This window comes from Ursus maritimus, unplaced genomic scaffold (genome assembly GCF_017311325.1).
Source record: "Ursus maritimus isolate PB19 unplaced genomic scaffold, ASM1731132v1 scaffold_1, whole genome shotgun sequence".
Lineage (NCBI taxonomy): Eukaryota > Metazoa > Chordata > Mammalia > Carnivora > Ursidae > Ursus > Ursus maritimus.
Window position 1 is genome coordinate 98,760,801 of NW_024423343.1, and position 26,790 is coordinate 98,787,590.

The window sequence follows — 26,790 nt, forward strand, 5'->3', positions numbered from 1 at the left end:
ACCTGGGTAGTGATATAAAATACTAATCTGCTGAAGTCCTGCCATTTATGACAGTCTGGACGGATATAGGCTTATGCTAAGTGAAATAAGTCAGAGAAAAATAAATACTGTCTGATTTTACTCATAGAATAAAATCTGACCTCATAGAAACAAAGTAAAATGATACTTTCTAAGGGTTGGGATGTGGGGGAAATGGAGAAATTGGTCAAACGGTACAAACTTCCATTTATGAGTAAATTCTGGGGATCTAATATATAGTATGGTGACTGTAGTCAGTAGTACTGTACTATACTCTTGAAAGTCGCTAAGGGAGTAAATCTTAAATGTTTTCAGAACACGCAAGAAAGGTAATGTGTGAGGTGACGAATGTACTAACTTTATCATGGTAATTGTTTCACAGTTGTATGTGTATCAAATCATCTGGTCGTACACCTTACACTTACACAAAGTCATTTATAAATTATATGTCCATAAAGTTGGGGAAAATAAAATATTAATCGTCTTTCTTTAACAGTTTCTTAAGCTTCAAGTTTTCTGTATTACTATATAACGTGATTGCTAATTTATCTTTTTTTACCAAAACTCCAGGCCAGTTCACATTGGAAAAGGGACTGTAGAGTAGTACCTTTAAGGGTGTTATCTAACATACCCAACTAATATGCTTTTCCAAAATGTTAAGCTTTAATTTTTTTTTGTATTCTGTGATCTGTTAGTAGATAGTATAGGTTGCCAACAAGGGATAATATTCATGAAGGGAATTCTTCATAAAAATTTTTTAGTTAATGGAAACTCATGTCTTAGGAATCGATACAAGAAAATAAGCCCCTTTTTCTGTTATTGACTCATTAAAATTCTTTTGGGGGGGCTTTAAATAATAACTCGTAATATTAGTTAATATTTACTTTTTATTTTAACTTAGTTTTGTATTTGTTTCAAAATATTGCAGATGGATTTGCTGTGTTTCCCATCCAGCAAAATATTTTCTGTTGGACACTTTAGTTAATAGTGGAATGTTGTATTTTTCAATATAGTAAATAGTGTACTAATTGCTCCTTTAGAGAGATATATATTTAATATATTTATGGGTTTTTATTATATATTATGTATTTAAGTATCAGTTCTAATATAATTGAGTGCATTACTACTAGAATGATAAATATTATGTGGTACTAGAAACTTTCTCTACCATTACTTCAGGTCATCAACAAACTTACGAGGAACAATATGAGAAATTGATTGTTGGATATGTAGTATATTTATTCCTCTGGGTATTTGAACCCAAGTCATTCAGAATGTCTGAGTTGCTTTGTACTTTTGTGCAGATGCTGCATATTTTAATCTGTTTGAATGGCTCTCTAGTTATGCCATTTATAATCTGTACGGCATTAATAATCTAGTCTGTGCATTAAGAGGGGAGTTCGAACCTCTGGTATTTGTTCTTTGTGTCCACTAACTACCATTAGGTCTCAGAAATACCCACTGTGGGCAGCTGCTAGTTTCACCAGCATCTCTGTATTCACTGGGAAGGAGAACTGCTCAGTTTCCTCTGGAGATTACCAAGCATTGATTTGTAACATCTTAGCTGTTGAAATTATTCCCTTCCCTGAAAGATTTCTATACCACAAATGAAATGTTCATTGTTGCTAGAGTCTGTTTTTTCCCATTAGGTATTCATCTGATCAAAACCTTTTCTATATATTTTCCTGGGAGAAAATGATTTAATGAAGAAGTTGATATAACCTCTTTAGTTCCTTTTTTTCTTCATTGTAGACACAGGATTGAGATAAGCCTGTTAGCATTGCTTTAGTTTGAAGTTCCATTTTCACTGTGGTTTTGGCACAACCATTTATTTTTACTGTAGCCAGCCTATAGAATGTATTTTCTCTCTCGTGCCCTTGTCAATCACTAAAAACATGTTTCCAATAAATACTTTAAAATATATAGTACTTTCTTCGATGTATGGGAAGACTCAGCTAGAAGACTCAAAGGCTGGCAGTTAGAATCATCTGAAGGTTTATTCACTCATATGACTATTACCTAAGACCTTAGCTGAGGCTTAAACACGTATGTGATGTATCTGTGTGCCCTGGGCTTCTTCACAGCACGGTGGCTGTATTCCAAAGGTGAGCATCCATAGAGTGGGAGCCAGGCTGTAGCCATATTGCCTTTTGTGATCTGGCTTTGGAAATCACATAATACCACTTCCACCATATTCTGTTTGTCAGTGGTACCACAAGGTCACACTCAGGATCAGTGGGAGGAAAATTTATTCAGCACACATTATTCAGTGTACAGTTCTAAGGTGCTTCATAGATAGCACTGTTCAAACACAGGGAACAAAACTTACCCGTTCAGGAATTTCTTTCTTTCTTTCTTTCTTTCTTTTTTTTTTTTTTTTTGGCTTTTATTTTTGTCCACCTTGAATTTTCCCTCAGTTTACTTTTTTATTTTATTTAAAAAAATTTTTATGGTAAGTAGACTCCATGCCTAACATGGGGCTTGAACTCACGACCCTGAGATCAAGAGTCACACGTGCTCTACCAGTTGAGCTTGCCAGGGGCTCCTCCCTCAGTTTACTTTTTGGAAATAAAATTATCTTAAAAGTACCAAAGCTGTTCTCTAAAGTATTTTCTTTGTTATCTATCTTTATGTACTTAAGAATAACTGATAATTTTTTAATGATACCAGTACCTCAGTTGTTAACCAAAGATACCATAAATCAGAGATTTTGTTTTCTCTTGAAATAAGGTGAAATTCAATTAATACATACTTTAGTTATGTGATAATTTCAGTTGATAAATATTTAGTTTACTGAACCTTATGCTTTTTTTTTTTGTCTGTTAAATAATATGTTAACCAATTTAGTAGTATAAACCAAGTTACAAAGGTAGGGTTAGCAGGTGGATGTGGATTGAGATGGGAAACTAAAGAATATAAGAATGGTGAATTTAGCTAAACGTACGTATTTGTTTTTGTTTTGTCTTAGAGAGAGCATGAGTGAGGGGGTAGGGGCAGAGGGTGGGAGAGAGAATCCCAAGCAGGCTTCATGCCCAGGTGGAGCCCAACACAGGACTGATCTTACGACCCCAAGATCAGGACCTGAGCCCAAACCAAGAGTCTGACGCCCAACAGACTGAGCCACCCAGGTGCCCTGAGAGAGAATCTTAAGCAGGCTCCATGCCCAGCACAGGATCTCATGACCCTGAATCATGACCTGAGCTGAAATCAAGAGTCAGACATCCAACCAACTGAGCCATCCAGGCACCCTTACTTATTTGTAATCTATAGTCATATATCTGTAAAAGAAGATAGAATTTTAGGGATATTTTTTCCCCCTGGTTATTGTTCCATTGACTTTACAAATTGTGTATGTGAGAAAATAAGTTTAGAGTCATTAGGTTACTTACCAAGGCAATTGCAGAGCCAGGAGAGAGAGAGAGAGAGAGAGTGTGTGTGTGTGTGTGTGAGAGAGAGAGAGAGAGTGTGTGCCTCTTGTCAACATTTTAACTATTATTTTATTAAGTGTCATTTTCCAGCCCTACCTAAATTTGATATTTTAGTTCCTTTAAAAATATTATCATTTATATGTCACCCAAATTCCATCAGAAGTGTTTTGTTTTACATATATTGATTTATTCATGTATACAATTTAAGATTTTTTTTAAAGATTTATTTATTTTAGAGAGAGAGAGCACAAGCAAGGAGGGACAGAGGGAGAGGGAGAGGGAGAGAGAATCTCAAGCAGACTCCATGCTGAACCTGACACGGGGCTTGATCTCGTGACCGACACTGAGATCATGACTCCAACTGAAACCAAGTGTTGGAGGCTTAACCAACTAACCACCCAGGCACCCCAAGATTTTTTAAAAATTTATTTTGGAGGGAGAAAGAGTGAGTGAGTGAGTGAGTGAGGGAAGGGGCAGAGGAAGAGAATCTTTCAAGCTGATTCCCTGCTGAGCACAGAGCCCAATGCGGGGCTTGATGCCATGACCCGTGAGATCATGACCTCAGGCAAAACCAAGGGTTGAGCACTTAACCGACTGAGCCACCCAGGCGCCCCTCATGTATATAATTTAAAAAACCAAATGGTTTTTAAAATGTTATAACAAAAACTAGCAGATTCCTGCCTTAGAAAAAAACCACATTCAACACATTTAGTTTCTCTCTCATATTTATTATTATGGTTGTAAGAAACATGCTTATATTATTTCTGGTTTTTTTCCTGCCTTTTTTGTTTTCATATTCTGTATTTACTTTGAAGGATGCGACTTTAGATCTCTAACACTTCTTTTCCCCGCTCCATGCATAGATACTTCCTTTCTGTTATCTTTTCAGTAAACAAAATAGTTATGTAATAATATTTGGTTAGTTCAGTATTTCTTTTCCCTGAAGAGAAATCCTCCTATCATCTGCGTGGAGATTGTGGAGCCTTGCTGGGTCTTCTTAGAACTGAGTGAGAGAAAGGAACTGAAGAGCTCTCAACTCTTGAGTATGTAGACTTGCACTTATGTAGATGTCCCTGTTTTCAGCTCAGTAAAGATGAATCAACAACTGTCTTTGAGTCCAGAGTCTTCCTGGGTCATTTTCTTTAAATTTCTGGTTCTTACAGTGATGGGTAATTGGAAGGGGGTGTGAGAGATGGTCATGGAGGGGACTGTCACTTGTATAGACTCACTTTGATTACTGTCTTTGCTGTTACTTTAGTGTGCCTTAAGCAAACGTTTGTGTCCAGTCTGCCTCGCTTAACCTTGACATCTCTCAGATTGGTTTTCAACAATATCTCCCCTGAAGGAGAATTTACTATTTACCAAGACTTTTTAGTAAAATCACATGTTAAAATGCAGCTGGTCCTCTTTAGTGCAAAAATATGTGATAATTTGCCAATTACCATAGTGTTTGAAAATTCAGATATTGTAGTATGTCATAGATCTTTAAAGCTTTTCTTTAAAATTTTTTCCCCTAAACTATATTATATTAAGCACTAGAAGACTCTTTATTAATCAGGTTTATAATTATGCACAGTTAAGGTTATCTTATTTCTTGGTTTTTTTTCTTTAATCCTGTAATGTTTTATGAGGTGTATATATAGTTCTTAGGTCTTGTGTCACATTTCTCATGTGTAAGTTTGTTACTGATAATGACATTTACTTCTGAGAGATTTCCTGGACAGTTATCCAGTGATGAATTTCTAAGTCTTTAGTTTGAAGACTTACTAGCTTTGTGATTATACACATTGCTCTACCTTTTTGTGTTTTAGATTCTTCATTTGTTAAGAGAGAATAATATTTGCCTTGTATAGAGTGCTCAATAAAATGAGAGTATTTGTGAAGTAATGATGTGTCTGACTCATATATTTAGAATGGTTGATCCTTCTTCTATTGCTTATGATTTAATAGACTTAATCTATTCGGTAGTTCCAGATGTTTTCTTAGAAGAATATTATAATTAAAATTCCATAAAATAGCAATATGCTAATTGCTTTATATATATTTTCATTTATGTACTGGGTCTGTGTACTGTTTCCAACACCTAGTGTGTTTCCTAGCAATATTGATTGAAAATACGTATACACAGAAATTGTAAAAATGCCAGTTTATTCTTAAAAAGTAAAGAAGAAAACAATTAAGTTTGTAGTTTTGAGAATTAGGTATTTTTTATCTTGGCAGTTGTAAATAAAATTGTGGGTTGTTCATATCCCCATTTAATGATAGTAATTATTGAGTGCCCAGTATATATTATGGGAAAAAATAATGGTGAAAGTAGCTGTAAACCATTAAGTTTTGGGGAGATATGTTGGATTCTTTTTAGAAAGGTACTGCGGATCAGTCTCCCTATGCCCTGGAAGTTATATATAGATTTTTTTTTTTTTGTTATAGTACGCATGATATATATTGTACAGTGCTTAGATCTTCAGTATAAAACTCAGGGAATGTTTGCATGTGTATACTTCTGTGGAACTACCACAGGATTAAGTCATTGACTACTTCCCTGACCAAAAAAAAAAAGATTCTCTTGTGCCCCTCTAAGTATTTCCTACTGCATTATATTTCGTCTGCTAGCTTTTTTGGGTTAATCTTTTAATATCAGACATTTAGTGATTACCTTAGAAATTACAAAATGTGTCTTTACTTTTCAAAGTCTGCCTTTAATACTTTTAGCATGTCCCCCCCCCAATACAAAAACCTTAGAAGGGTTTAAATCCATTTACCTGCCTCCTGCTTTATTGCTATTATTTGCTATTATTATGTATTTTAACATCCCCCTCATATGTTATAAACCTTGTAAGACGTTGTTATTATTGCTTTAAACAATCAGTAGTCTGTTATATTTGCCTTTATATCTATATTCTCTGCAGTTATTCATTTCTTATATGTCCATGCGTCCATCTAGAATCATCTTCTTCATCCTAAAGAACTACTTTTATTATTTTTTAAATAAGGTCTCTTTATGACAGATTCTTTCAACTTTTTGTCTTTCATTACTCCTCATGTTCTGGGGGATATTTTTGCAGAGTATAGAATTCTGTGTTGATAGGTTTTTCTTTCGGTAGTTTAAAGCTGCCACTTCATTGGCTTTCATATTTCTCTTGAGAAGTCATCTTTCACTTTTACTGTGTTCTCCTGAAGAACAAGAGAGAAGTCCTTTCCTCCTTTGTTTTTAAGATTTTTCTCTTTCTTTGATTTTTAGTCACCTGTCTGTAATATAGGTATATATGGTTTTGTATGTGTGTGTTTATCCTGCTTGGTACTTACTGACATTCTTGAATCTGTAGGTTGATGTCTTAATGATATTTGAAAAGTTCTCATCTTTCACTGTTTCAGATATTGCTTCTGACCCATTTTCTCTTCTTCCTTTTGTGCTCCAGTTATATATATGTATGTATATATATTGTTTGACTACATCCCACATCTAACATATGTTCTCTTTTGCTTATAATTTTTTCCATCCTTTGAATAGCTATTAATCTGTCTTTGCACGTGCAAATTCTGTGGGGTTTTTTTCCCCTGTACTTATTCTGCTATTAAACCTATTCAAAGAGTTCCTCTATTTCACATATTTTGCAGTTCTAGAATATCTGTGTGATCATTTTCATAGATTCTAATTCTCTGGTGAAATATATCCTATTTTAATCTATTTTCTGTATTCTGACTTTGTTGTCTTTAATATGTTGTCATAGTTATTTTAAAGCTCTACATAAGACCAATATGTAGATCACCCCTAAGTCTGTTTTTGTTGACTGTTGGGTTTCTTTATTATCAAACACTTTTCCTCCTTCACATATCTATTAATTTTGCATTGTGTGATGGATATTGTGAGTGTAATGTGGAGTAGTGGACAGCAGACTGGCCCATGGGCCAAATCCAGCCTTGTGGCTGTTGTATGGCCCATGAGCTAAGAATGGTTTTTACTTTTTTAAAGGTTTTGTTGTTGTTTTAAGAGAATGTGCAGTGGAGACCGTGACCCTCAAAACCTAAAAAATATTTACTTTCTGACTCTTTACTGGAAAGATTTACTGACCCCTATTGTAGAAGCTCTGAATTGTTACCTTCCTCTAAGTAAAATTGCATTTTATTCTGGCAGGCAGTTAAATTGCCAGTGGGTCACTTTGAGTCTATGAAGTTTAGTTTTAGGCTTTGTTAAGGTACGTCTGTTTTGACTTTGTTTTTATTCTTAGGGCTTGGATTATCCAGGGTCTCTTGTAAACACCTGTGGTATTCATCAAGGTCTCTGTCTTCTGACTAGTCTGCACTTCATTTATTCAGAACTGTGCAAGCTTTGAAATCTTTGTTTAGCTTATAGCCTCCCAATAGCTATTCTATTCTAGACTTCTAGGAGTCTAACTCAGTGCATGCACAGCCTAGGAGGCAGATGAGAACCAGAGGGGATTTCTTTTTTTTTAAAGATTTTTTTATTTATCTGAGAGAGAGAGAAAGAGAGAAACTAAGCAGACTCCATGCTCAGCACAAAGCCCAACATGGGTCTCCATCTCACAACCCTGAGATCACGTCTTAAGCTGAAACCAAGAGTCTGGCACTTAACTGACTTGCACCACCCAGGCACCCCCCCAGAGGGGAATTTTTATATAGATTCTTGTAACTTTCCTCTTTGGCTCTTTCCTCTCTAATAACCCCCCCCCCGGTCCAGCTACCTTAGCAGTCCCAAACATTAATCTCTTCCAGCAGGATTGCCACACTGCTTGGGTTCTATTTCTCTACACTATGATTTAGAAAATGCCCTTACGGAGAAAGCCAGTGTGAATATGGGATTTAATTTATCTGATTCTCTTCTACCAAGGATCATAGTGCTGTGTCAGTTATTGTCTAAGGCCTGCAACTAGGCTTTTTTGTTTGTTTGTTTTTGTTTTGTTTTTTCTATATCTGGTCCAGCTTTTATAGATGTTTATAGCAGGACGGTATCCCAACATTAGCTACTCCATCATGACAAGAACTGAAAATCCTGATTGCTTTAAAATGTGAAAATATATCTCATTATATAATAGTGGATTTTGATTGGAAATATTTAACGTGTTGCTGGCTGTGTTCTTTGTCCAATATTCAGTTGAGTGAAATAGAAAAACTCAGATCTCAGGTATAATAATAATGCTGAATGTATGCACCCTCAAAAATCAAGTTAGTCTGGGATATATTGATTTGGTGATGGGGATAAAATGGCACTTGCTTTCCAAAGATGAAGCCTTAGGCATGTGGGCCATTGGGTTTGTTATTTTAGAAGATTTCAACTCAAGTCATCTGCCACATTTGTGATGCACCTTAATCCTACTTGGTCTGGGCTCACCTATTATCAGAGAAACTTTGTTCGGCTGATCAGTTCTTAATTATTTAACTGTCTTGTGTTTGTCATTTACGTATCCAGCATCTTCAAAACAGTTCTTAAATATTTTAGCCCACACTGTTCATCTCTTAACTACCATACTAACAGTATATATGGAGTACAGACCTGGTTACACACTATTTTTTTTTTTAACCTTATCTCATATTCTTTGAGGGAATAATCATTTAAATGTTTTTGCCATCATACTGTTTTTTTGTATTGTACTGAATGTAAAGGCTGTTTGTCTAGGCCACAGGTTAGCATGAATAATTTGATGAAACTAGGTGGTTAGCATGTGGTCTCCATTTTGCTCTGTGTTTCTTTCCTGAAGTTGAATAGCATGCCTTCTTAGTTACTTGAGTCCTGTTCTTTGAGAAAGGATATATGTCATAGCTCTGTTTCTATGCTAAAACTTGCACAATACTCATTGGGATGATGTTGGTGACCATAGAGATGTAGTTGTTGCCGTGTAAGTAAGCTCCGTGACTCCCTCTCTGGTGCACCACTGCCTATCCCATTCCCCCGGGTAATTCTTTGTTCTAAGTTTCCTGTGGAACCAAGAATCCCCTGGAGGAATCCTTGGTGCCCAGTATGATTGTCTGCCCAGGGCGGGTGGTGTGGGTTGTTGTTGGTGGGTAGAGTTTGCTGATCACAATACTGTAGAAAAGAACTTCCTTCTCATCTGTGTACCCATTTTGAATGTTACTCCTAATTGAAAATTAGATAGTTTAGTATCTATATATTAGAAATTTGGTTATGTATTAAATGTAGCATCCATTTAGTCTTATTTGAGTCTTTGTCCTTATTTAACATTCTTTTCTAAAGTAAAACTTAATTATGCTTCCAAAATAAAACAACCCTGGACTTGCATATATGCATGCATTGCATGTACAGTATAGCAAATTGCTCACTTTCAGAGATCTTTACTTATCCTGAAACTCTTTTCTCCTCCTGCTTGTGAATTTAGTATAGTAATATGTCTTCCCGTTAAATATTTTTCTTGTAACTGGTTTTATGACTTTTTTCATTCACCTTCTGAATTCTACACATAATTTTTAATGTAACTTGTTTAGTTTCCACAAAGAAAAACAATAGCTGTAATATGTGATGAATCAGTAATACCTTTTCTGAATGTGCAGACACTTACTTTTGATGCTTCCTTTGATTTGTTTATAATAAACTTCAGTGCTTATAGTGCTTTTCACTGTTTCTTTTGCAGTTATTTAATTTTTTCCCATGTTAAATCTGCAAGTATATAGGCACTTTTGTAGTACGTTAATTTACAATGTTGGATTCACTGCATATTTTTTTACATCACTTAACTTTGAATTACTATGAACTGACTTTAATTTTCCCTCATCAGGAATAACTTCAGGGGCACCTGGGTGGTCAGTCGGTTAAGCGTCTGACTCTTGGTTTTGGCTCAGGTCATGACTTCAGGGTTATGAGATCGAGCTTTGTGTCGGCCTCTGCACTCAATGTGGAGTCTGCTTGAGATTATCTCTTTCTCTCCTTCCCCATGTCTGTTTGGGGAAGCAGATGTGCTCGATCTCTCTCAAATAAATAAATCTTTTAAAAAAGAAAAAGAATAACTTGAACTGTGCTGGTTCTACAAAGAACTACATAGATCTGATCCTGGATTGTAGCTATTAGACTACCCCACACAGATTATTTAAACATATGATGATGTCAAAATTAAGATTAGCACCATGAATAATTGATGAAGGAACTTGTGATGTAGGGAGGTAGCATAGTATAATGAGAAGTGCATGAGCCTTGGAATTCAAAAGGCTAGATTTGTATCCTGAACCTATCAAATACTTGCTCTGTGGCACTCTCTGTCCCACTTACTTGACCTTTATATATATAATTTCCTTATATATAAGGTGGAAGTAATATCATCTATTAAGGTTATCAGGATTAAATGAATGAATATAAAAAGCAGCCTTATTGGATTCTGTTAAGGCACTTTAGAAATGTTTATCTTCTTTTCCCAACCTTCCTTTTTAGTTACCCAGAGTCAGCCAAAGTGCAAAGTTAAGGGGCACAGTGTCCACCCAACTGCCCTTACTTCTGACGTCAGTTGCACGTTCGGGAGATTTCTAAAACCACCCTGAGTTTCAGTAATTTGTTAGAAGGATTCACAGAACTCATTGAAAGCTCTTATACTCATGGTTATAGTTTGTTACAGGGAAAGGATACAGATTAAGATCATCCAGGGGAAGAGATGGATTGGGCAGAGTCTAGGAGGAGTCAAAACCAAGAACTTCAAGACCTCTTCTGCCACGGAGTCATAAAAGATGTTACCTTCTCCTGGCCACCATGTGTGACAATACTTACAGACTGTTTCGAACCAGGGAGTCCTCCCCAAGCTTTTTGTATTTTTACTGGGACTTGATCACATACTCCCTGCCTAAATGACCTAATGTTTAACCTCTTCCAGAGGTCTATGCTAATATTCTTAGTCTCCAGTTCTCTGGACGTTAGAACTGATGCGATATGGCTTGTCACGTGACCAAGGCCCTAGGCAAATAAAGACATTCCTGTCAAGTAGAACATTCCAAGGGTCTAGAGATCACCTCCCATTAGTGAAGGGTAAAGGCCAGACTTATGTTTGGAAAAGGTCATTTCTTTTTTTTTTCCCCTTTAAGGTTTTTATTTATTTAAGAGAGAGTGTGAGAGAGAGCATGAGCAGGGGGTGGGGCAGAGGGAGAGGGAGAAGCAGACTCTCCGCTGAGCAGGGAGCCCAATGCGGGACTTGATCCTAGGACCCTGGGATCATGACCCAAGCTGAAGGCAGACGCCTAACTGACTGAGCCACCCAGGCACCCGGAAAAGGTCATTTCTTCATGTTAGTGCTACATTTTTGTGGTAGCTGATCAAATTATTCAGTAGTTAATATTTCAGTTATTAATTTTTATCTAAGTAGTAACATCCAATTTTAAATAGTTTTTCAAAGCCAGACAGGACAAAGCGTATATAATGAAAGCTTAATGTCATGCTCCCACCCACTTATTTATTTATTTATTTATTTATCCAGTTTCCCAAGGCTTTATTGGTAAGTATGTTTTAGAAAAGAAAGATTGATTCTGTTACTTTCAAGTCAGTGGACTGAAGAGCTGTGTCTAGGGACACATCAAGTAGTGCCCCAGGAGACTGATGCTTTGATCACCTTTTATTCATAGATACAGTCAGAAGCACACGACTTGTAGTCATCCAGTTCTTCAGGTATAAACCATAGGCTGATTTCTTTCTCTGTACTTTTTACTGAATTGCTGCCATGAATGTTGTTCCTTCCAACTTGAATGCAGAAGTCTCAATTGGTGCCTGGCTTAGAATCTGCTGAGTTGGTCTCCCCAAGCATTGCTCGCCTTGTCTTCACCACGTTCAATCCCTCCCAGACCATGGCCACAACTGGCCTGGAGCTCATGTACTTCACCAGCCCTGGGAAGAATGGGTGGTCCTTCAGGTCAATAGAGTGCTGCTTCAGGAGTTCCTCAGAGGCCCGTAGGAGCTTCATGGCCACGAGGTGGAACCTCTTGTGCTCGAAGTGCTTGATGATCTCACTCACCAGGGCGCACTACACACCATCCAGCTTGATGGCAATAACTGTATGTTCCTGATCGGCGATGGCCAGGATGCTGGCTGTGTGCTCCTTGCTTGGTGGGGCTGGAATCCACTCCCACTCTTTTAGTACTAGTTTCCAAATACCTTTGGAGTTGTATTTTAGGCATGTACTCCCATTTTTCTGTGCTGGCTTATGTTTTTTATTTTGGACATAATTATTATTTTTTACCACTCTTTTCCCCAGTCTCTTTTGGACATTATTTATGTTGACTTCCTATTATGCAAGATGAGGATTTAATATTTAGTCCATTTTACATCTTCAGGCCCCCCCAAATTCTTTTGTCATAATTTTTAGTTAAATCTGTGTATCTATTTATCTTTCTATCTATCCCTCTGCTATTTATCTTTCTATTTTATATTTGTCAGAATTACATTTCTAATAAAAGAAACTGGGGGCGCCTGGGTGGCACAGCGGTTAAGCGTCTGCCTTCGGCTCAGGGCGTGATCCCGGCATTATGGGATCGAGCCCCACATCAGGCTCTTCTGCTGTGAGCCTGCTTCTTCCTCTCCCACTCCCCCGGCTTGTGTTCCCTCTCTCGCTGGCTGTCTCTATCTCTGTCAAATAAATAAAATCTTAAAAAAAAATAAAATAAAATAAAATAAAAGAAACTGGAAATAACAGTAACGTAAAGGAGCTAAAAGTTCATTTTTCTTTCACATAAAAGAATCCTGGAGATTGACGGTCCAGGAATGGGATAGTAACTTCATAGTTACCAAGGAGTCAGGCTCCCTGTTTGTCCTTTGCTTCCCCGAGAGCATGGCTGTGTACCTAAGATCACTTAATGATCCAAGAGAGCTTTTAGAGCTCGAACACGCTGTCAGCTTTTTAGGTAGGTGGCAGTGTTACCCAACACTGGGTTTGCCTCTTGGTGATTATTAAACTAAAAGACATAATTAAGCCAAAGAATAGGAAAAGAAAGGGTTTTACTTGAAATAAGTGGAGGAGAACACTGGGGGACATTCCCAAAGCAGTTTTTCCTGAACAACAAAATTGAGGAGTTTTAAGCTAAGGGTGTGCACATATTCCTGAAGAGGCTTGCACAATAGGGAGTACAGTATGGAAGAGGGGAAGAAGTCATCCGAGGGTCTGAGTCCAGGTCAAAGTCATGAGGGCCAGCAATCATCAGTTCTCTGGCTCCAGTTGGTCCATGTCTGAATGCTCAGAGAGGTTTAGATCCTGCAAAGATAACTCAAGGATGTGTATCAGGTCAATCTTAACTTTTGAAGTGGCACTGGGAATTTTACCATTGATTTATTTCCCCTGATATGATTAGGTTATATCCTGTCCTGATAGTGGCTCTTTGCTCTTAAATCTTTTCACAAGATGGCTGGGAGCCTAAAATGACTTTTCTTATGTCAAGAAAGTTTGTTTCTCTTTATTTTTCCAGGAACCCCTAATTCTTTCTGCTTATAGTAGGGGAAAATGGAGAAGCAGAAAGGGCACATCCCAGTTTTCTTCCCCAATCTTAAGGAGGGCTGCTTATAAATTCTATCCTGTAGCTTCTAGTTACATCTTAATGGCCAAAATTTAGTCACATGCCCTCATTGGAGCTGCAAGGGCAGGGTATTTTACTTTATTTATTTTTTTCAAGGGCTTGAACTCACGACCCTGAGATTGAGAGTCACATGCTCTTCTGACTAAGCCAGCCAGGCACCCCCGTGCTGGGTGTTTTAGATATTGTTGCTACCCCAAACAATATTGGAATTTTATTTTAAAGAAATGAGAGAAAATGGGTATGATGTGGGCAATTAGCAATTTTTGCCTTAATTCGTGTCATTTTTTACATCTTTATGATTATTCAGGTTAATTTACTGGAAAGCCAAGCCAAGTATATTTTTATTGTATTTTGTTTTTCTTAGAATAATTCATTGCCTCTTTTTAAAAATATGCTTAGTTTTCTTCCTGTAGCTTTTTTATCTGTGTTTTCAAATTATAGGCATACCTCATTTTATCGCACTTTGATTTGTTGCTCTTTGCTGATACTATTTTTTTTACAAATTGAAGGTTTGTTGCAACTCTTAGTTGAGCAAGTCTGTTGGCCCCATATTTCCGACAGCATTTGCTGACTTTGTGTCACATTTGGTAATTCTTGAAATATTTCAAACCTTTTCATTATTATTATGTTTGTTATGGTGATCTTTGATGTCACTATTGTAATTGTTTTGGGGTGCCATGAACTACACCTATGTAAGATGGTGAACTTAATTCATTGAATGTGTGTGTTCTAACTGTTCCACTGACCAGTTGTTACCTTTTTTCTTTCTCCCTCTCCTTGGGCCTCACTATTGCCTGAAATGTAGGAATACTGAAGTTAGGACAGTTAATTACCCTACCATGGCCTCTGCATGTTCAAGTGAAAGGGAGAGTTGCATGTTTCTCATGTTATTCATTTATTTTTTTTAGAGAGAGACTGTGCATGTGTGTGTGTGGGAGTGGAGGGAGGGGCACAGGGAAAGGGAATGGGGCTCGATCTCATGACCCTGAGATCATGACCTGAGCAGAAATCCAGATTGGACGCTTAAACCAACCCATGCGCCCATGTTTCTCACTTTAAATCAGAAGTTGGAACTGATTAAGCTTAGTGAGGAAGGTATGTAATAAGCTGAGGAAGGCTGAAAGCTGGGTCTTCTGCACCAGTTAGTCAGGTTGTGAATGCAAAGGAAAATTCGTAAAGGAAAGTAAAAGTGCTACTCTAGTAAACACACAAATGATAAGAAAGTGAAATACCCTTATTGCTGATAAGGAGAAAGTTGAAGATCAAACCGGGCTCAACATTCCCTTAAACCAAAGCCTAATCCGGAGCAAAGCCTGAACTCTTTTCAATTCTGTGAAGGCTCAGAGAGATGAGGAAGCTGTGGAAGAAGAGTTTGAAGCTTAGAGGTAGTTTCATGAGATTTAAGGAAGGAGGCTATTTCCATGATGTAAAGGTGTAAGGTGAAGCAGCCATTGCTGATATAGAAGCTGCAGCCAGTTGTTCCAGAAGATCTAGCTACTCAATGAAAATATAGCTACACTAAACAACAAATTTTCAAGGTAGACAAAACAGCCTTCTTTTGGAAGAAGATGCCATCTAGGACTTTTACAGCTTGAGAGAAGTCGGTGCCTGGCTTCAAAGTTTCAATGGACAGGCTGAGTCTCTTATTAGGGGCTAATGCAGCTCATGACTTTAAGTTGAAGCCAGTGCTCATTGGTCATTCAAAAAATCCTCAGGCCCTTAAGAACTATGCTAAATCTACGCTGCCTGTGATCCATAAATGGAAAAACAAAGCCTGGATTATAGCACACTTGTTTACAACATGGTTTAGTGAACATTTTAAGCCCATTATTGAGACCTGCTCAGAGAAAAAGATGTCTTTCAAAATTACTGCTCACTGACAACGTGCCTGGTCATGCAGAGCTCTGATGGAGATGTAATGCTGGCTTCATAGAGTGAGTTTGGAAGTATTCCTTCTGCTTCTACCCTCTGAAAGGAATTGTAGAAAATTGATATAATTTTTTCTTACGTGTTTGGTATAATTCACCAGTGAACCCATCTGGATCTGATGTTCTTTGTTTTGGAAGGTTACTAATTTGCCTTAACATAGTAAGCAGTGTAAGTTGCTAATTCTTTTCCCTTAATAAGAATAAGAAAAATGGATGATTGTTTACAATGAAATTTGAAATTACGTCCTTGAATTTGCATTCAAATCAAGTGTTTATTTTTTCATTTTACCTCCCCTTCCCATTTCTGTTTTATGTGCTTTTTGGCAGACCGTAACGAGTCATCTTACTTTGTCATCAAGCATCTAATATTGCAGTCTGATCATTCCATAATGTGTATGTATATCAAAGCATCTCATTGTACTCCTTAAATATATACAATTTTATTTGTCAATTATAGTTTAATAAAGGTTGAAAAATAAAAAATAGATACCACAGCCTTGCCTCAGCCCTCATTCTTCTACTTAAACTGCTTCCTCACAGCTTATCATCTAGTTGAGAAATTAACTAGCTTCTTGAGGCTTTTACTGTGTTTGACTTCTAACAGTTAGAACTGTTACCTTCTTCTTTTAAGGAAAGCTCTCGTATCTCTGATCACATTCTGTATCTTAATCAGTTTTGTTCATATTGATGTTCCTTTAGGATTTAGTATTGTTTTTTGTGTCTCATTCTTTCCTGGTTTCAGAAGACTCTGATACTTATTATCTCCAGTCCTAATACCTTTTCTCAATTCAAACTGTGTCTGCTAAAGATTCTAGAGGTATTCATGATGTTTTAAAACCATGTTCAGAAAATCCTTGAAATTTCTCCCACCATAAGAAGGGGTCGATAATTCCCTCCAGTTGAAACTTGCTGGGCCTTAGTGACCCACTGCACCATAGAAACTGTTTGAAAAAGTGTTGTAGGACTTCTCAGTTGAGGTTAGAAAAGACCATTCAGCTTCTGCTGGTGTTTTATAGTACGTTCATTCTAGGAGAGCTTTCAGATACCATGTAAGAAGTCCAGTTATCCTGAACCACCTTGTGGAGATGCTGTGAAGAGACCACATGGAGAGAACACATAGATGCCTAGGGAATTCCGGTTTGTCTTCCAAGGCAAGACTTTAGCCATGTGAGTGAAGAGGCTCTGAGATGACACGAGTTTCAACTTTCATGTTACCGTAGCCACATGAGATTCACTATTGAGTGGGAGCTACCTAGCTGAGCCCAGTGAAATCCCAGAATCCTTAATAAAATAAATTATTGTTATTGTTTTAACCCACTGTTTTGATGTGATTTGTTAGTCATCAGTACATAACCAGAATATTATTTTACATTCAGCGTATTCAACAGTTAATTGTCATCTCCCCATCTAATCATATTGTTTCTCCTTGATTAGTGTCCTCATCACCTACTACATAACATTTTGGGTCCATTCTAAATTCTGTTTAAAACTTTTGCCCATTTAAAAAAATCTTTTTAAAGATTTCCTTGGTGTGGGGTGCCTGGATGGCTCAGTTGGTTAAATGTCTGTCTTTGGCTCAGGTCATGATCCCCCTGGTCCTGGGATTGTGCTCTGAGTCTGGCTTCCTGCTCAGCTAGGAGCCTACTTCTCCATCTCCCCCAGCTTGTGCTCTCTCTCGCTCTCTCTCTCTCTCTCAAATAAATAAAGTCATTTAAAAAAAAAAGATTTCTTTACTGTGATAAAAATAGATAACATGAAGTTTACTAATTTAACATTTTTAAGGGTACAATTTAGTATATTAAATATATTCATACTGTTGTATAACCATCACCACTATCCATTTCCAGAACTTTTTTATCATCCCAAACAGAAACTCTGTTAGACTTATACCTAAGTGATTAATTTTTTTGTGCTGTCCTATATTGTAATCTTTTCTTAAATTAAGATTTCTAATTCATTGCTAGTATATAGATCTAGAATTGATGCTGTATATTTAGCTCATAACCTGCAACTGAACTCCTTTGTTAGTTCTAAGAGATATTTTTTGTAGATGGCATGAAATTTTTTACATGTGTGAATTAAAATTGTCTTTTCAATCTGTATGCCTTTTATTTAATTTTCTTACCTTACTGCAGTGACTGTAATAAATGAATAGGAGTGGTAAGAGTGGAAATTTTTGTCATTTTTCTGATTTAGAAGTAGAGCATTTAGTCTTTTACCAATAAGTATGTTGATGGCTATAGTTACTTTATAGGTGCTCTTTATCAGCTTAAGGAATTTCTTGTCTATGCCTAGCTTACCAAAAGTGTATATCATGACTGGATATTGAGTTTTGTCAAATGTTTTCTTCTTTGTGATCATTGGTTTTTCTTTAGTTTGTTAACATGGCGAGTTTCAGTGATGAATTTTGATTGTTGAATCAACCTTAAATTCATGATCTAAACACTACTTGGTTATGGTGCATGATTTTTTTTACATATTGCTGGATTTGGTTTGCTAATATGTTGTTGAGAATTTTTATGTCTGTGCTGAGGGAGATGTTGGTATGTATTCCTACATTGTAGTTACGTTTTGATGTATTTTTTGTATGTGTTTTTGGTATCAGGTTAATGCTAGTCTCACAAAATGAATTGGAAAATGTTTCTTCCTCTTCTCTTTCTGGAAAAGATGGTGTAGAATTGTTATTTCTTTCTTAAATGTTTGGTGTAATTTGTCACTGAAATCATCTTTTCCTGGTAGTTTTCCGTGTTGAAATGTTTTAAACTATAAATTAAAGTACATTTTAATAGATTTAGGACTGTTCAAATTATATAGTTTTTTCTTGTTGAGTTTTAACAGTTTGTGTCTTTTTAGAAATTGGGGGTGCCTGGGTGGCTCAGTCGTTAAGCGTCTGCCTTCGGCTCAGGGCATGATCCCGGAGTCCTGGGATCAAGCCCCACATCAGGCTCCTCTGCTGGGAGCCTGCTTCTTCCTCTCCCACTCCCCCTGCTTGTGTTCCCTCTCTCACTGGCTGTCTCTTTCTCTGTCAAATAAATAAATACAATCTTAAAAAAAAAAAAAAGAAAGAAATTGGTTCATTTCATTTAAGTTGTCAACTTTATGGCATAAAATTGTTTTGTTTCTTTATTCTCTGTAGGAGCTGTATTGATTGCCTATCTTTTATTTCTGATATTGGTAATTTGGGTGTTCTCTTCCTCTTTCACTCTGGCTAAAAGTTTATCAAATTTATTGATTTTTAAAAATTAACTAGTTCAGGGTTACATTGAATTCGGTCAGTTGTTTATCTCTTAAATTTCATTGATTTCTAATATTTTCTTCCTTCTTTCACGTTGGTTTTATTTACGCTCTTAATTTTTCAAGGAACAAGCATGTAGATTATTATTTTGAAATATTTTGTTTTCTAATATAAGCATTTAATGCTATAACTATCTCTCCAGGCACTGATCTAGCTGTACATCCTACAAAGTATCATATGTTGTCTTTTCATATTCATTCAGTTCCAAATATTTTTAAATTTGTATTGATACTTCTTTGTCCTATGGGTTATTTACATGTATGTTGAATTACAGATATTTGAGGATTTTTTCAGAGGATTTTTCAATCCCCTCTCTCTTTTTAATTTCTATTTTAATTCCATTATGTCTAGTGAATGTGCTTGGTATGATTTCAGTTATTTTAAATTTGCTAAGGTTTGCTTTTGTAAGGTTTATTTTAAATTGGTAAGTTTTATGGCATTTTTTTTGGTGAATGGTATAGCCCTTGAAAAAAATGTACATCTTGCTCTTTTTGCATGGAGAGGCCTATAAATGTCAATTAGATAATTGATTCATAGTGTTTACATCCTTGCTGATTTCTCTCTTTGCTTTGCTCTATCAGTTTTTCAAGGAGGAATGTTAAAGTCTTCAACTATAAATGTATAATTGAACATTTGTGTATCAGTTATGTTAGTTTCACCTCATGTATTTGTATTACCTCTGTTATCGTATTACCCATTTATGATTGTTATTTCTTCTTGCTGAGTTGACTCTTTTATTTTTATGTAATGTCCGTCTTTATCCCTGCTCATTTTCTTCATTCTGACATCTACTCTGTCAGGTAGTGTATTTCATTTTCCATTTGAGTACTGTTTGTATCCTGTATCTCTTTTCATTTTTTATTATTATATTAATGTGTGTACATTTTTATATTAAAGTGGAAATCTAGTAGGCAGTGTATAATTAGGTCTTCTTTAAAAATATAATCTGACAATGTCTTTCAATTTAAATGTAATGAAATTATTGAATTGATTTAATTTAGTCCTTCCATTTTTAAGTTTTGTTTGTTCCTTCTGTTTTTTGTTTCTTCTTCCTTTCTTGCTGTCTTTGGATTATTTGAATATTTTTAGTGTTCCGTTTTGGTGTATCTTTTTTTTTCATTTGTTTTTTCAAGGCTGCTGTATGGATTATAATATATATACCTACTTTTTGCAGTGTACTTAGATTTCACGTTTTACCACTTCAAGTAAAACTGTATAGTTCCATGCATACAGTTCCCTATTCCCTCCCTCGTTTTTGGTTATGGTTGTCATATATATTAATTTTACATAGAATGAAATCTCCCCAAACATGCTTAAGTTTTACTTTCAACTAATGTATATTTTACATAATTTATTTTATTTTATTTTTAATTTGAGAGAGAGAAAGAGGGAGAGCACAAGCAGGGGGAGTGGCAGAGGGAGAGGGAGAAGGAGACTTCTGCTGAGCAGGGAGCCCAATGACGGGCTTGATCCCAGACCTCCATGATCACGACTTGAGCCGAAGGCAGATGCTTAACCGACTGAGCCATCCAGGTGCCCCATAATTTAGTAGGAGGAAATAGTTTTTTATATTTACCCAGATTTTTTTTTTTTAAGATTTTATTTATTTATTTGACAGAGAGAGAGAGACAGCCAGTGAGAGAGGGAACACAAACAGGGGGAGTGGGAGAGGAAGAAGCAGGCTCCCAGGAGAGCAGGGAGCCCGATGTGGGCTCAATCCCAGGACCCTGGGATCACCCCCTGAGCCGAAGGCATATGCTTATGACTGAGCCACCCAGGCACCCCTATATTTACCCAGATATTTACCATTCCTTTTGCTTGAAGTTTCAGATTTCCCTGTGGTTTCATTTCAGTTGGTGAAGAATTTCTTAAGTTCTCTTAATTTTCCTTTGTGTGACTATGTTTTGAGTTGTCTTATACTCGAAGGATATTTTCAGTGGATATAGATATCTAGGTTGATAGCTCTTTTTTCTCAGTACTTTCAATATGTAGTTCAGCTGTTTTGTGACTTCCATAGTTTTGTTTTGTTTTGTTTTTTAAGATCTTATTTATTTCACAGAGAGGAGAGCACGAGCGGGGAAGTGGCAGAGGAAGAAGGAGAAGCAGGCTCGCCTCTGAGCAGAGAGTCTGAGTGGGGCTTGATCCTAGGACCCCAGGATCATGCCCTGAGCCTAAGGCAGACGTTTAACCAACTGAGCCATCCAGGTGCCCCACTTCCATAGTTTTTTTTTTTTTTTAAAGATTTTATTTATTTATTTGACAGAGAGAGACAGCCAGCGAGAGAGGGAACACAAGCAGGGGCAGTGGGAGAGGAAGAAGCAGGCTCCTAGTGGATGAGCCTGATGTGGGGCTCGATCCCAGAACGCTGGGATCACGCCCTGAGCCGAAGGCAGACGCTTAAGGACTGCGCCACCCAGGCGCCCCCCCACTTCCATAGTTTTTGAGCCAAACTCTGCAGTCATACAAATTACTATTCCCCTATATGAAACGAATATTTTTAAAATATGCCCTCCTTTAAAATTTAAAAAAAATTGAGTTTAACTTTTAGCAGTTTGATTTTGATGGGTCTGGCCTTGGTTTTATTTAATTGAGATTTTCTAATCTTTAAATCCATTTCTTTGAACAAATTAGGATACTTTTCAGTTGTTACTTTTTCAAATATTTTTCTCGTCATCTTCAGGAACCCTGGTAATGTGAATTTTAAGTTTTGTCCTGAGTCTGTTCATTTTTTTATAAAAAACTTTTTCTTTCAAATTAGGTATGTTACTTATAACCTTCAGATTGACTTTCCAGTTATATATATATATATATATATATATGTATGTGTATGTGTGTATGTATATATTTTTTCTTGAATTTCTAGAGGATATTCTTTCATTTTAAGAATGTTCACTTTCCTTACTCATGAAGGATGGTTGTACTATGTATGTTTAAAGTCTTTGCCTGATAATTCCAATATCTGAATCATCTCAAAGTATTCATTAATTGACTATCTTTTATCTTGAAAGTTGTTTAGAGTTTTCTGGTTCTTAGTGTACCAAGTAATTTTTTACTGTATCCTGGACATTTTGGAATCTTATGAGACTCTGTGTCCTGTTAAAATCCATTATATAATAGTAATTTTGTTGTTATTTTAGTGGGAGATTAACCCAGTACTCAAATTCTTCTCATTTTTGGGGGTAGTGGTTCCAACATGAATTCAGTTCTAAATCCTTTGCTGTGATCTTTGGGTCTGACGTTGCATGCGGCATTGGAGGGCTACTTTGAGGCTGACGCTATAGCTTAGTTCTCAGTCACTGCTGTGGTTCTTTGGGTGTATTCAGCGCACGCACAGCTTTGGCACGAGCCCAAGACTTATGTGGATTTATATTCTCCTATATTTTGCAGGCTTTTCTGCACATTTTCTGGCTTCTGGTGGCCACTTTTCATAATTAGTCAGAAGGATGAGATTCTTTTCTATGTAGTGCAGTCCTTCTGTGTTGGGCAGTCCTGTAGGATTGCCATAGAGTGTAGTGGTGAGAGAAAAGTGAAGTATAAAAAACAAGCAGAGATTACTCCCCTACTCTTCAAAAAACCCTTTTTTCTGGTTCTTCTATGCAGAGATGGGTGTTCTCTTCGGAGTTTTAGTCCCCACAGTATCAGCACCATGGCCATGTCATTACATGACGGGCTGTCCCTGGGGCAAAGCTAGTAGAGAGGAGAAATGTGCCCTCCCCCAACACTTCATTCAGTTCATAGGGCTCCTTCTCTGGTTCTCTTACCAGAAAATTGGGCTTCCCTTGTCTGTTTTGCTGCCCATGCCTACTGTGTAGTTCCCTAATTCAACCCATCTTTGAGTCAAAGGTTTAAGTAAAGAAAATTAAGGAAAGGAGAACAAAAGAAAACCTGGAAAGTTCACCGTACCTCAGATTGTGATTTTTGCCTCTCCACTCTGCGTGCTGTAATTTACTTTTTGGATTACTCATATAATTGCTTTATATATTTTTATCTTGAGTCTTTAGTTGTAATCAATGAGAAAAGTAGCTTCTAGTGTGCTTATTTTATGTTGGTCTGCACCAGAAATTGAATATAAATCTTTTCTTAGCTAAAAACTAGAGCAAGTTTTTCTTTGGTAGTTGTATAAGATCTTTCCTACTTTCATACTTGTTTCTATAAAGTGACACTTGCCTGACTCTCAGCTTCTCATCTGTACAAATTTTCCTGCTTCTCTGTATGTTCTCTTGTTTAACCTAGATACCTCATGGATATGCTTTTATTTTCTATTGTTTGAATAATATTTAGGATATGTTTCTTTAGAAACAGCTTTTTTTATATATCCAAATTAATATTTTATTGGATAATTTTACTGAATATGGCTCTGTTCTTAGATGTAGCTTAGTACTAAATATCTGTCAGATAATAGTAAACTTTCATAATCATGCTGTATTATTTCCTTAGACCTTTCACATCTGTTTTTGGTTCTTTTTGTCAATAACAATGTAGTATGACAATTATCTCTTTTTCACAGAGAATTCAAACCCAGGGAGTTTGTGCTTTGCTCATAGCTACAAGGCCAAGTAAGTGGTAGATGGAGACCAAAATCCTGGCCCTCTGACTCTTCAAACTGATGCTTTTATCTTCCTCACCATCTGCTATCAGTTGACTGGTCTGTTCCTTCTCTGTATCTTCTTCTGATCAGTGACACAGATTAAAAATATGTTAAAAGTTGTGGTCACAAAAGATGAGAGATAAGTAGTCCATGGTGCTGTTTTTCTTTTCTTTTTTTTTTTTTTAAAGATTTTATTTATTTATTTGACAGAGATAGAGACAGCCAGCGAGAGAGGGAACACAAGCAGGGGGAGTGGGAGAGGAAGAAGCAGGCTCCTAGCAGAAGAGCCTGATGTGGGGCTCGATCCCATCACGCCGGGATCACGCCCTGAGCTGAAGGCAGACGCTTAACCGCTGTGCCACCCAGGCGCCCCATGGTGCTGTTTTTCTTATATTTTTGTATGCATAGGAATTTAATGGTGGGCTCTTAGGGAAGGCTTATTAGAAGTTCAGATTGCTATTTCCACACCTCAATTTCCTAGGTCTGTTTTGGGGCTCGGAAATCTATATTTTACAAGAGCACACATGATGATTTGGTTGTATGTAGTCTCTGGTCTCTGTCCTTATAGAAAAAGGAGGGATTGAAGACTGCCTTGACCTCATTAACATTCTATAATTAGCCATTATTTATAGAGCACATTTTCCTATTTGTTCATTGCATATACTAAGTGGGACATAATCAAAATCTATGTTAGATCCCAGCTGTATTATATTTAATGTTCTCACTTACAGAATAGGTTTTCTGTTTAGTATTTTTCTAAAAGTGAATGAGAAACTAATCTATAGTCGTACAGGTGTTGTCTTTAGCAAGAGGTTTTGAGCCCTTGTACATCTATGGTGATAATTTTCAAATGGGGCTGATTTTGTACCTGCTCCCTCCCCCAAGGGACATTTGGCAATGTCAAAACATTCTGGTTGTCACAGTTGGATAGGAATTACTGGCATCTAGTGGGTAGAAACCAGGAATGCAGCTAAACATTCCATAATACATAGGACAGACCCCTGCCCCAGGAATTATCTGACATAAAATGTCACCAGTGCCAGGTTGGTTGAGAAACTGCTCTAAAGTTAGTGTAAATGAAATTTTTTTGATTTATACATTCATTTTTGAAAGAACTTTCTTTTAGTTGCAGTTTTTCATCAGTTGGGTGTTCTTACTTTTGAAAGTTAAGAGTCAAGAGATTTTGTTTTGCCCCTTAGCACACCCCCATACACAAACATTTCTTCTTAAGTTGGTAGTTTGCATTGTGCATTTGCATATTAATAACATTGGATAAATGAGAATGACTGAATTAAGACAGATCAGTGCACAGATTTCTCATCTCCCTGCGAAAAAAATCTGTTTTAGTTCACCTTTAAAGGAAAGCAAAGAAGGAAAGTAAGATGTTTTAGGGACTAATTTTGAAATAGGGGGTTTCTACTATGCAAAGGATAAAATTTGCAAGTTTTGTGTGCATCAGTAAGAAACACATTAGATGGGATACCTGGGTGGCTCAGTCAGTTAAACGTCTGCCTTTGGCTCAGGTCATGATCCTAGGGTCCTGGGATCAAGTTCTGCATCGGGCTCAGCGGGGAGCCTGCTTCTCCCTCTGCCTGCTGCTCCCGCAGCTTGAGCGCATGTGCTCTCTCTCTCTCTTTCTCTCTCTCTCTGACAAATAAATAAAAAATCTTTAAAAGAAAACAAAATACATTAGAGTCCCCACTGGGCCACTCACTTGCTAATTTTCCTTGGTAAAACAGAAAATTTTCCCAGTTTAAACGAGTATGAATTGGTGTTTCATTGAGGGTCTTGGTAGTCATGAGGAGCAGAAGTAACTTTTTATTTGAAATATAACATACATACAATAAAAATCAAATCTTTGGGACGCCTAGCTGGCTCAGTCAGTAGAGCATGCAACTCTTGATCTTGGGGTTGTGAGTTCAAAGCCCCACGTTGGGCATGGAGCCTACTTAAAAAAAAATCTTAAATGTAAGATTGATAAGAATTACAAAGTGAAATCTGTGAAACCACCATTGGATCAAGATATAGAATATTACCAATATGTTAGAAGTATCCCTTGTACTTCCTTGTTACTTTTCACTCCTTGTCCAAAGCAGTCACCAGACTGACATAGATTAGTTTTGTTTTTACTGTTATTAGAATAAATCATTTGAAATTGCTGTTTTTGTAAGTCAGTGTCGGCAGTTTCATATATGGTTCAACCTAAATATCCCCCCCCTTTCTGTATAATATTCCATTTCTGGTAACCAGTCCCCAAAAATGTCCCCCCAAAGAACTGTTCCTCTTAGTATTCATGCTATTGCAGAATTCCTCACCCCTGAATTTTGCCTGGCCTTTGTGATTCACTTTTGTCCATGGCAGCAAAGAGACTCTTTGTGACTACCAGTAACATGAAGCCTTCCCCCTTCTAGTTGGGTCACTTAGAACTCACACTCTTGGAACAGTCTCAAAATCCAGCTGTCATGCTGTGAGAAGTCTATACCATATGGAGAGGCCATATATGTAGGCTCTCTAGTTAATAGCCCCAGGTGATATTTTAGCCAACAGTCAGTACCAGTTGCCAACAATGTGAATGAACCATCTTGTACATTATGGTACTGTCAAACTTCAGATGAATTTATTAGCTGCCATCTAACTGCAACCACAAGTAAGAACCAAAGCTGGGCCCATCACCCCACAGAAGCATGAGAGATACTAATACTTCTTTTTTTTTTTTTTATAGATTTTATTTATTTATTTGACAGAGAGACAGCCAGCGAGAGAGGGAACACAAGCAGGGGGAGTGGGAGAGGAAGAAGCAGGCTCATAGCGGAGGAGCCTGATGTGGGGCTCGATCCCATAACGCCGGGACCACGCCCTGAGCCGAAGGCAGACGCTCAACCGCGGTGCCACCCAGGCGCCCCGATACTAATACTTCTTGAAACAATATTTCGGTGTGTTCGCCCTAAAGCAATAGATAGTGAGATATCACTGTACAAGTATACCAAAAGTGATCCGATCCATTGTTTGTGGACCCTTGGTGTG

General features: G+C 37.0%; 1 protein-coding gene and 1 pseudogene across 6 annotated transcripts in view; one reads left to right on the plus strand and one right to left on the minus strand.

The window, feature by feature from the left end:
• PTPN4 (protein tyrosine phosphatase non-receptor type 4) overlaps positions 1-26,790 on the plus strand; it is a 219,612-nt gene that overhangs the window by 43,105 nt on the left and 149,717 nt on the right. The gene's annotated exons all lie outside the window — the stretch shown is intronic.
• On the minus strand, positions 11,642-25,565 carry LOC103658603 (annotated as a pseudogene).